This window comes from Scylla paramamosain, chromosome 28, assembly GCF_035594125.1.
Source record: "Scylla paramamosain isolate STU-SP2022 chromosome 28, ASM3559412v1, whole genome shotgun sequence".
Lineage (NCBI taxonomy): Eukaryota > Metazoa > Arthropoda > Malacostraca > Decapoda > Portunidae > Scylla > Scylla paramamosain.
In genome coordinates this window covers 18,309,751-18,319,750 of record NC_087178.1, presented here as the reverse complement: position 1 = coordinate 18,319,750, position 10,000 = coordinate 18,309,751, and the positions used below count along the sequence as shown (strand labels likewise).

General features: G+C 43.2%; 1 long non-coding RNA gene across 1 annotated transcript in view; it reads left to right on the top strand.

Annotated features, from left to right (window-relative positions):
- The window catches only part of LOC135115034 (uncharacterized), a 296,581-nt gene that overhangs the window by 192,178 nt on the left and 94,403 nt on the right, over window positions 1-10,000 (top strand). The window contains exon 4 of the long non-coding RNA XR_010275772.1: window positions 648-781. This is a non-coding gene — a long non-coding RNA (uncharacterized LOC135115034). The remainder of the gene's footprint in view (window positions 1-647; window positions 782-10,000) is intronic.

Here is a 10,000-nt window from a genome sequence, read left to right as displayed (position 1 = left end):
GTATGTATGATCTCCAGGGCAAACAATAGTGTATGGATTAATAAGACTACGATCAGTGGACTCAAAATAGGAAAAAATACTAAAATTGAACGAAATTATTCATGCATGTTGTTTTATATTCATGTCCTGGAAAAAAAAAAGTTGGAAAAAAGGAACGGGAACAAATATTCAAATTGAGTTTTCCCTTAAAAATAAACATGGGAGAAAAACTGGAGGAAAATATTCATAGTTCAGGCTGGGTTAGTATTGAGCATTGTGAATATTTATGGAGTGGTGAAAAAAAAAGCTGCTTAATTCATACCCATTCACATTCATCCACATTCGTCCATTCATTCGTCTTTACTTTCTTTCTTACGTATATTTTAGTAATCTTGAATTCTGTCACCCTCCACCTCCCCCCAACACACACACACACACACACACACACACACACACACACACACACACACACACACACACACACACACACACACACACACACACACACACACACACACACACACACACACACACACACACACACACACACACACACACATTTTCTTTGCATTTTATGAGTACTATTCTTCCTACACGCTAAAATTTTCCCCTGTACACTAACATTTTCTTTGCATATTTTCTTGAACCCGTATCTTTTCCTTTCACAGAGACGAGAGTTTGAGTGGCCTGTGGTGCGCTCGCCTGACACGCTGGGGAGGGTCGGCAAATGTATGGCTTTGTCCTGGAGCCAAACAAGCGCGTTGCCTTCACCTGTGTCGCTCCCTGTGGCTTTACGTGACAGGTAAACAAAAAAACAGGAATCGCGTGTACAAAAGATAGTGTGAAATTACAAATAAGAGATGAAGTGAACAAGTTAGTGTGGGATTATCGGTGAATGTTTGTGTGTAGCCTCGAACAGAACAAGCGCGTTCCCTTCACCTCTTTCACGTAACAGGTGAGCAGTCAACATGAATCACGTATAGAAAGATAGTTTGAAATTACGACTAATATAGACAAGATGATCAAAATAGGGAAAAAAAAATTAGAAAGTCCTATTTTAAGAGTCTAACTTCCCTTTACGAGACCAAGCACGTATTTTGAAACACTTCTGCACCGACTTTCACCGTTTCGAGAGGCTGTAGGTAAAGTGATACGAATTTTTAAGGGTGTTTTTATGGTTCTAGTGACAGATTAACAGGATTTGTACATTATTAACAGGAGAAACACTGTTGAGAACTTGGCTAATCATCTCTGTGGCCTTTGAAAATATTCGTGATGAGAAATTAAAGAGAATAAGAGCCAAGATGTATAACAGAGAAAATAGAAATGCAGGCTTGAGCAGCACACCATTTTGATCCTTACAAGATGCTCCGATGGTAGCCAGATTTAGAATACAATCAGAATAATATGGCTAATACATGCAGTGCTAAACGACGCTTTGTCTAGTGTCTATTTTTCTCTCTCTTTTCCTCTTTCCTTTTTTTTTTTTTTAATGGCAAGGCAGATGTGCTTAGGTATGTTCACTACTAGACGCCCCAATGCCAGACAGGTTTTGAATGCGGTCAGAATAATATAGCCAACACATTCAGTAATAAAGGCCGCTTTGTTTTTTCTTTGTTTGTCTTTGTGTATCTCGTCTTTTCTCCTCTTTTCTTACGACCAAGACAGACGAGGTAAAATATGCAGAAACAGTTAAAAGGGGAAGAAGTTGCTTAATTGCCGTTCTCCTTAAAATGAAGTTAAAGAAAAATTGAAGTTCTAATCTGGTTGAGCAGGTTACGCAGTTCCGGAGGTGTTTGAAACAAGAAATAACGGGTTCAAGCTTGAAAAATTTAGGTTTAGGAAGGAGATAGGAAAAAATTGGTTCTCAAATAGAGTGGTAGATGAGTGGAACGGACTCAGTAATCATGTAGTTAGTGCTAGGACACTAGAGAGCTTTAAGAGAAGATTAGACAAGTTTATGGATGGGGATAACAGATGGAAATAGGTAGGAGTGTTTCATACAGGGACTGCCACGTGTAAGCCTGGTCGCTTCTTGCAGCTTCCCTTATTTCTTATGTTCTTATGTTCTTATGAATGCTCATCTCTGGAAACTGTCTTAAGTGGAAGGAAGGTAGAAAAAAAATAGTCATTCTGGGAACATGTATCGATAACTGATTTCCCTGTAGATGTGTGTTTCCCTTTCAGTATTAATTTCCCTGTGCCCCAGTTAAACAGGAAGGTGGAAAGTATGGGTTTTTTGTTCAGGAAAAGTATTATTCTGTAGTGGAGGAAAAGTTTTATTGTTTTTTTCGGGTTTTCCCACTATTTTTTTCCATATCTTCTGTTTTTTTCCCCACTATTTTTAACTTTTTTTTTTCCACTATTCTCATCGCTTGGTCACTGTCTTGAAGCGCTCAGTGGGAAATTAATAGCGGAAAATTTAACGTTCAACTTGTTTTTCCATATAGTTAGTAATCTTTTCCCTTTGTGTCACTTCCTGTACCCGCTTCAAGTTATTATTTTTTTCCTACTGTATAATTTTCCTTACATTTTTCCCTCTCCTACACTATATTTTCCCATAATGTATCACTTCACCCTCTTGTTTTATCCCCTTTTTCCCTTCGCGCCCTTGCATCCTCCCTCTTTGAACCGTGTACTCTTTTTTCCCTCACATTTTTGCCTCCGTTCCTCCATAGATTCTCCCTCACTTTATCTCCCTCCCTCCAGCCCTCCAGTCTCTCCCTCCCCTAATGCCCCAGGTCCTCCCAACTTGCCTTAGACACACCATTAATTTAACAGGTAATGAACAAGGTTACGCTCACAGGGGGATTTGCCTTAATATCGTCACCCTCCTGGCTCTCCCTAGCACGCCCTTGGGAGAGGACAGAGGGGAGAGGGAGAGGGGAAGGAAAGGTGATGAGAAGGAGGATACAGGGGACACGAAGCAATATATATGGGAGTTTAATATGATAAGAGGTCGTAAAGGGAGGTATTGCTATGGAATATATGGATAGTGAAGGTTGTAAAGGTGGTGGTAGTGGTGGTGGTGGTGGTGGTGGTGGTGGTGGTGGTGGTGGGGGAGGGTGTAGCGTGTGTGAAAGGAAAGTGATGGAGTATTGTCAGTGGAAATATTTCACCCTTATACTTTCTCTCTCTCTCTCTCTCTCTCTCTCTCTCTCTCTCTCTCTCTCTCTCTCTCTCTCTCTCTCTCTCTCGCTCTAGCTGCCGCTAAAAGAGAGGTTGGCTGGAAAATATAATCAAGAATTCGTCAAAGAAAATTTTCAAACTTATCTTTATTCTGAGCAAACTCTGCGCGGATTTCCTCACGTCACATTCACCTCTCTCTCTCTCTCTCTCTCTCTCTCTCTCTCTCTCTCTCTCTCGTGGTAAATGTGTTAGGGACATTTGTTACTGGCCAAGTAGTCATGCCCTACGGTGAGAGAGAGCGTGCGCTTCCTCACACACACACACACACACACACACACACACACACACACACACACACACACACACACACACACACACACACACACACACACACACACACACACACACACACACACACACACACACACACACACACACACACACACACACACACACACACACACACACACACACTCTCTCTCTCTCTCTCTCTCTCTCTCTCTCTCTCTCTCTCTCTCTCTCTCTCTCTCTCTCTCTCTCTCTCTCTCTCTCTCTCTCTCTCTCTCTCTCTCTCTCTCTCTCTCTCTCTCTCTCTCTCTCTCTGGTCAAAGGCAACGCCGCGACCCCTGAGAGGATGCTTCGGATTGCAAAGCGCCTGGAGAAGAAGGAGGAGGAGGAAGAGGAGGAGGAGGAGGAAGAGGAGGAGAAGGAGGAGGAGGAGTAGGAGAAGGTAGGAATAGGAAGCGGAAATGGAAGTTTGGTTGTCATGGAAACCTTCAAAATGCCATGAGAGAGAGAGAGAGAGAGAGAGAGAGAGAGAGAGAGAGAGAGAGAGAGAGAGAGAGAGAGAGAGAGAGAGAATTAGAGGTCTGAATACAAGGGATTATAGCCCCTCCATAGATAATGGTTTGTCACCCCCTTCGTGAGCCCCCTTCAGGATTATGTACTCTGCTTGGGGGGGGGGGCGGAGGGAGGATTTCAGGAGCTCAGAGGAAGGGGGCGTTCGGTATTTAAAGGAAACTGTGTGGAAGAGAGGGATGGTGATGATTACTTCTGTGGTGGTGGTGGTGGTGGTGGTGGCAATGGGTAAAGATAGTGGTGATATTACTGGTGGTGTTGGTAGTATTAATAGTGGTGAAGGTTATGGTGGTGGTGGTGGTGGTGGTGGTGGTGAATACAAATCCAATCTTCCTTCGATCTTGACCTTGCGTCCAGGGAAATTTTCGTTCCCCCTCTCTCTCTCTCTCTCTCTCTCTCTCTCTCTCTCTCTCTCTCTCTCTCTCTCTCTCTCTCTCTCTCTCTCTCTCTCTCTCTCTCTCTCTCTCTTGCATTATATATTTTGCCTTCTCCCCGTATTCGTACCCATATTTGCCTTCCTTCCCTCTTTCCTTCCTTCCTTCCTTCCTTCCTTCCTCGTCTATTTCTTCTTTCGTTCCATTCCTTCTTCCTCTCTTTGTCCCTCGCTGGCGATTGAAGGCACGGACGAAAGGATGAAAAATAGCTCCTTTCTTAAATAAAATTATAGTGATTACGAATAAGAAGTCTTTCTCTCTCTCTCTCTCTCTCTCTCTCTCTCTCTCTCTCTCTCTCTCTCTCTCTCTCTCTCTCTCTCTCTCTCTCTCTGAACTGTAAGATTTTAGGTGATACGTTTAACTAATATTTTGTCATAATTTTTTTTGTGTATTTCATTTTACCTTCATTTCCTCGTTACATTATTCATTTATGTGTGTGCGTATCGTTTCCCTTTTATATATTCCACCATTAATTTCCTCTGCATACGTGCGCGCCTTGCTTTTCAATTTTGAACACTTTATTTTGCCAGAAACTCTTCCTTTCTTCTTTTACATTTTTTTTTTCCCCATTCGTTTCATTCCCCTTCGGCACTCCAGTGTTTTTTTTTTCCCTTCCTCCATTCCCCTCTGGTCCTCTTAATCTCTTCCCTCTCCTCTCTTCTCCCATATCCTCTTGTACTAATTTCTTCCTTCCTTCGCTCCTTCTTTCCTATCCTCGCTCATTTGAATACGCCAAATCCTAGACTAAGAAAGATTTCCATCGCTTTCCCATTAGTTTGATGCCCACAACGGACGCTATTTCCGCTGACGAGTCCAATTTTTCACTCCTATATTGTTTTCACCTTCCCCTGCCTTCCCCAGCACACCTCGCCCCATAAAGCACTATGTACATGCACTCCCCCCACCCACACCTCCCCCCGGTGCTGTCCCAACCCCGCTCCGCCCCGCCCAGACCCACCGTCCCTTATCTTTTTCATCAGCCCGCCCTTACTTGCTTTAATTTCGTCCTTTCTTTAATTACACTCCCATTTTCTTTTCCACTGCAACGCCCCACTCTTTGTTGCCCCGCCCGTCCACTCCCGACCCTCCACTCTCTCTCTCCTCTCTCTCTCTCCCTCTCTCTCTTTCTCTCTCTCCTTGTCCACACCCATCCTCGTCCTCACTTGTTCTCTCAGGTCACAGTGTAAATTTGCGACCCCAAGAGAGAGAGAGAGAGAGAGAGAGAGAGAGAGAGAGAGAGAGAGAGAGAGAGAGAGAGAGAGAGAGAGGAGGGGGTGGGAGGAGTTTACATTAGACGGACAAATAGAGACAGAGGTGGACATTCAGACATACATACACCTCTACTCACTCCGCTAATTCACTCCCTCTGCACTCTCTCTCTCTCTCTCTCTCTCTCTCTCTCTCTCTCTCTCTCTCTCTCTCTCTCTCTCTCTCTCTCTCTCTCTCTCTCTCTCTCTCTCTCTCTCTCTCACACACACACACACACACACACACACACACACACACACACACACACACACACACACACACACACACACACACACACACACACACACACACATGCCTACATACAGTTCTTCTGATTTTCTGCACTGGTCTCTCTCTCTCTCTCTCTCTCTCTCTCTCTCTCTCTCTCTCTCTCTCTCTCTCTCTCTCTCTCTCTCTCACCCCTGGAGACTTTAAAATCCAACCCGAGCGTGACTTCATTTTTCACTCCCCGTCAACAAGACTATTGAAAGTGGAGGTCCTCTCTCTCTCTCTCTCTCTCTCTCTCTCTCTCTCTCTCTCTCTCTCTCTCTCTCTCTCTCTCTCTCTCTCTCTCTCTCTCTCTCTCTCTCTCTCTCTCTCTCTCTCTCTCTCCATCTATCAAGTCGTCCTCACTTACATTCCTTTTATGCATTTCCTGAGAGAGAGAGAGAGAGAGAGAGAGAGAGAGAGAGAGAGAGAGAGAGAGAGAGAGAGAGAGAGAGAGAGAGAGAGAGAGAGAGATCCGAGTGTGTGTGTGTGGGTGTGGGTTTGCAGAGGAGGCTAACACACTCTCTCTTTAGCCACCTCCATCAAGGGATTCACAGGAGGCGGCACTGACATTAGACAACCTATACTCCGCTGTGTTTAAGCTTGTTGTTCCGATCCCCTAGTTAGCATGAGGGGAGGAGGAGGAGGAGGAGGAGTAGAAGGGGGGTGGGGGAGGAGGAGGGATGAAATAGCTTGACTGGTAATCGTTAGAAAGGGGAAGAAGAGAAGGAGGGAATAAGCGGGCAGTTGTAGTGTCTCGAGAGGGTGTTTGGAAGGAGTAAATAGAGGAATAAGAAGAGAAGGAGGAGGAGGAGTAGCAGGAGGAGGAAGGAAATGAAGGAAGGAAGCAAGGGAGGAAGGGTGGACATTGGATGCTAATGATAGTAAGAAAGTAAAGGAGAAAAGACAATACGCATATGTAAAGATTGTCATATTTTTCTTTTTCTTTTTTTTTTCTCTGTATTCCGAAAGCTGAATTTCTCATTATGTTGCATTTTTCAGTGTTATAACGTTGATTTACCTCTTCTCTCTCTCTCTCTCTCTCTCTCTCTCTCTCTCTCTCTCTCTCTCTCTCTCTCTCTCTCTCTCTCTCTCTCTCTCTCTCTCTCTCTCCATATAAAAAAAAAAATTCATTCACTTTTTTTTGTGCTAATTACAAGGCTGAGTCCATTTTCTTTGACGGGGGAACTCAAAAATGTTGGATGGGAGCTCACTTGATATTCATTAAAGACATTTTTTCCCCCTTTTTGGACGTGGTTCGTCAGTTTTCTGTATGATTTTCTCTTTTCATTCTCTTTTTTTTCCTGCCCTCCCCTCGGCGCCCCTTTCCTCACCTATAGAATGGAGATAAATTTGAAGGGAGACAAAAACCGTAATTTAAATCTTAAAAATCATTATGACGGATTAATTTTCTCTTTTGCTTCTTTCTCCTCTTATTTTCTTCCTAATTTCTTTTTTTCTTTCTTCCCTTGCTTTCCTCTTCCTTCATTCTTGCCTCCATCCTTTTATTTTATTTCTTTTCTGCCTTGTCATCCTCCCCTCTCATTCTTGCCTTCATTTTGTCTTTCATCTCTTTATTTTCTTTTTCTTTCTCGTCTTCCTTCGTTTCCTCTTTGTCTATTTAATTTTCTTAACTTGCTTCTTTTACTTTTCTCTTTATTATTTCTCATTTTTTTTTACATCTCTCTCCTTTCATTCTCTCCGTCAGTGTCTTCTTCATCTCTTTATTCTCTTTATTTTCCTTCTTTCTTATTTTTCTTCATTTTTCCATTGTCTATTTAATTTCTTTATTTTCCTTACCTTATCTTCCTCTTCATTATTTCTCTTTTTTTTTGTTTTTTTTCATCTCTCTCTCCTTTCGTCCTCTCTATTACTATCTTCATTTCTTTATTCTCTTCTATGTTTGTTCATCTCCCTTTATTCTGTCCATCTGGTTATTTTCTCTTGCGTCCTCACCTCCTTTCATTCTTCTTTATTTTCTTCTTCCTTATTTTTTCTTTGTCTTTCTTTCCTTTGAATTTCTCTTTCATTCTCTCTTCACACTAAATTACTTTCCTATTTTTCATCTCTCTTCATTTTGTCACCATTTTCATTTTCGTCTCCATTCATTGTCTTCTTTATTTCCATTTTCCCCTCTCCTTTGATCCCATTCCTCATTTTCCTCATAATCTCTCCATCTCCTTATTCTTCTCTCCATTTTAATCCACATTCCTTCTCTTCCTTTTTTTCTTTCCTTCATTTCCTTATTTTTCTCTACTTTTGACTCCCATTCCTCCTCTTCCTCCTATTCTTTCCATTTCCTTTTTTTATCTCTCTCTCCCTTTGATTCCCATTCCACTTCTTCCTTCTATTCTCACCTTCACTTCCTTACTTTCCTCTTTGACTCCCATTCCTCCTCTTCTCTCCCTTTTTTTTACGTTTCTCTCCCTTTCATTCCCATTCCTCTTCTTTTCTCCTTCCTTACTGTTCTCCCCCTTTGACTCCCAGTCCTTCTCTTCCCCATCTTCTCTCCTTCACTTCCTCACTTCCCTCTCTTTTTGACACCTATTCCTTCTCTTCCTCCTCTTCTCTCCTTCCTTTTGCTTCTCCATCTTTCCTCCTCCGTTACCTCCCATACGCTTCATCCAACTCTACTCTCCCCCCGCAGAAGGGAGATTACCCCCACCTCTATTTATGTTCATTAATTACACCTGCCGACTAGAAAGGCTAGGGAGGGAAAGGAGGGAGGGAGGGAGGGAGGGAGGGAAGGGGTGGAGGGAGTAGAGAAGAAAGGTAGGCTGGTGTAGAAGAGAAATTGAAGGAATGGTGTTGCTGTGTGTTGCAATGTTTCTCGTTCTCTTTCTCTTCTTTGAATCTTTCGTGTATGTTAAGTCTACATACATATACATACATACATACATGCGTTAGTAGGTGTACATGTATGTGTAGAAATTTCCATAAACACACACACGCACACACACACACACACACACGACTTTTCACCTTCTCTTCCTTGATCATATTTTTTCCTCCCTTCTTCCTTCCCTCCCTCCATCCATCCATCCATCCACCTATTATCTCTCCCTCCCCTTCTCCTCCCCCTCCATTCCTCCATCCATCCCTTCAATTGATGGTAATATTTCGGGATTATACGAAGCTTTAATTATCCGGCTGTCCGAAGCTCCGGAACTTGAACTGAACCGAACCAAACTGGTAACCGAACCTTCGAATTGGTATTTCCATCTGGGGGGTATAGGAGGGAGGATGGGGGAAGGAAAGCAGGAGATAGGGAGGAATGGAGGGAAAGGGGGGAAGGGGGGAAAGGGGCCTGAATAATGGTATGTAAATGGGATTAATTTTGTGAATCTGCTGCGTAACGACAGTCCTGGAAACGGGAGAGGGAAAGAGAGAGGGAGAGGGGACACGGAAAGGGAGAGAAAGGGAAAATAAGGGGAAGGAAACACGACACGGCACTGAGAGAGGAAAAAAAAGAAGGCATGCTAGTTTTCTTTTTTTATTTTCTCTCTCTCTCTCTCTCCTACTTTTAATCTCATTTTGCCATGTTTCCTCATTTGTTTACTGGCTGGTGTGTTTATCAGCGGTGTTATTAATCCGGCTTGGTGTTCCCTTCCAAGTTTCTGCTCCCCTCGTCTTGTTCCTTCCACCTATCTTCCTCCCCTCTTTCTCCCCTCTTCTGTAAGCACACCCCATAACTTTCTCTTTTTTTTCCTCTGCTTCTCCCCTCCTGCAAAATTATTCTTTCCACCCCTTGCCGCCTCTTACACACACACACACACACACACACACACAAGCAGACGTACTCGTTCTCTCTCTCTCTCTCTCTCTCTCTCTCTCTCTCTCTCTCTCTCTCTCTCTCTCTCTCTCTCTCTCTCTCTCTCTCTCTTTAAAGGATAGTTAATTCTGCATTACACACATGAATAAAATAGTCCTTTACATGCACGCCTACACAGACACTCACAACGGTAACTGATGAAAGGCAAAGAGAAAACTGAATGAGAGAGAGAGAGAGAGAGAGAGAGAGAGAGAGAGAGAGAGAGAGAGAGAGAGAGAGAGAGAGTGAGTGAATGAGAGAGAGAGAGAGAGAG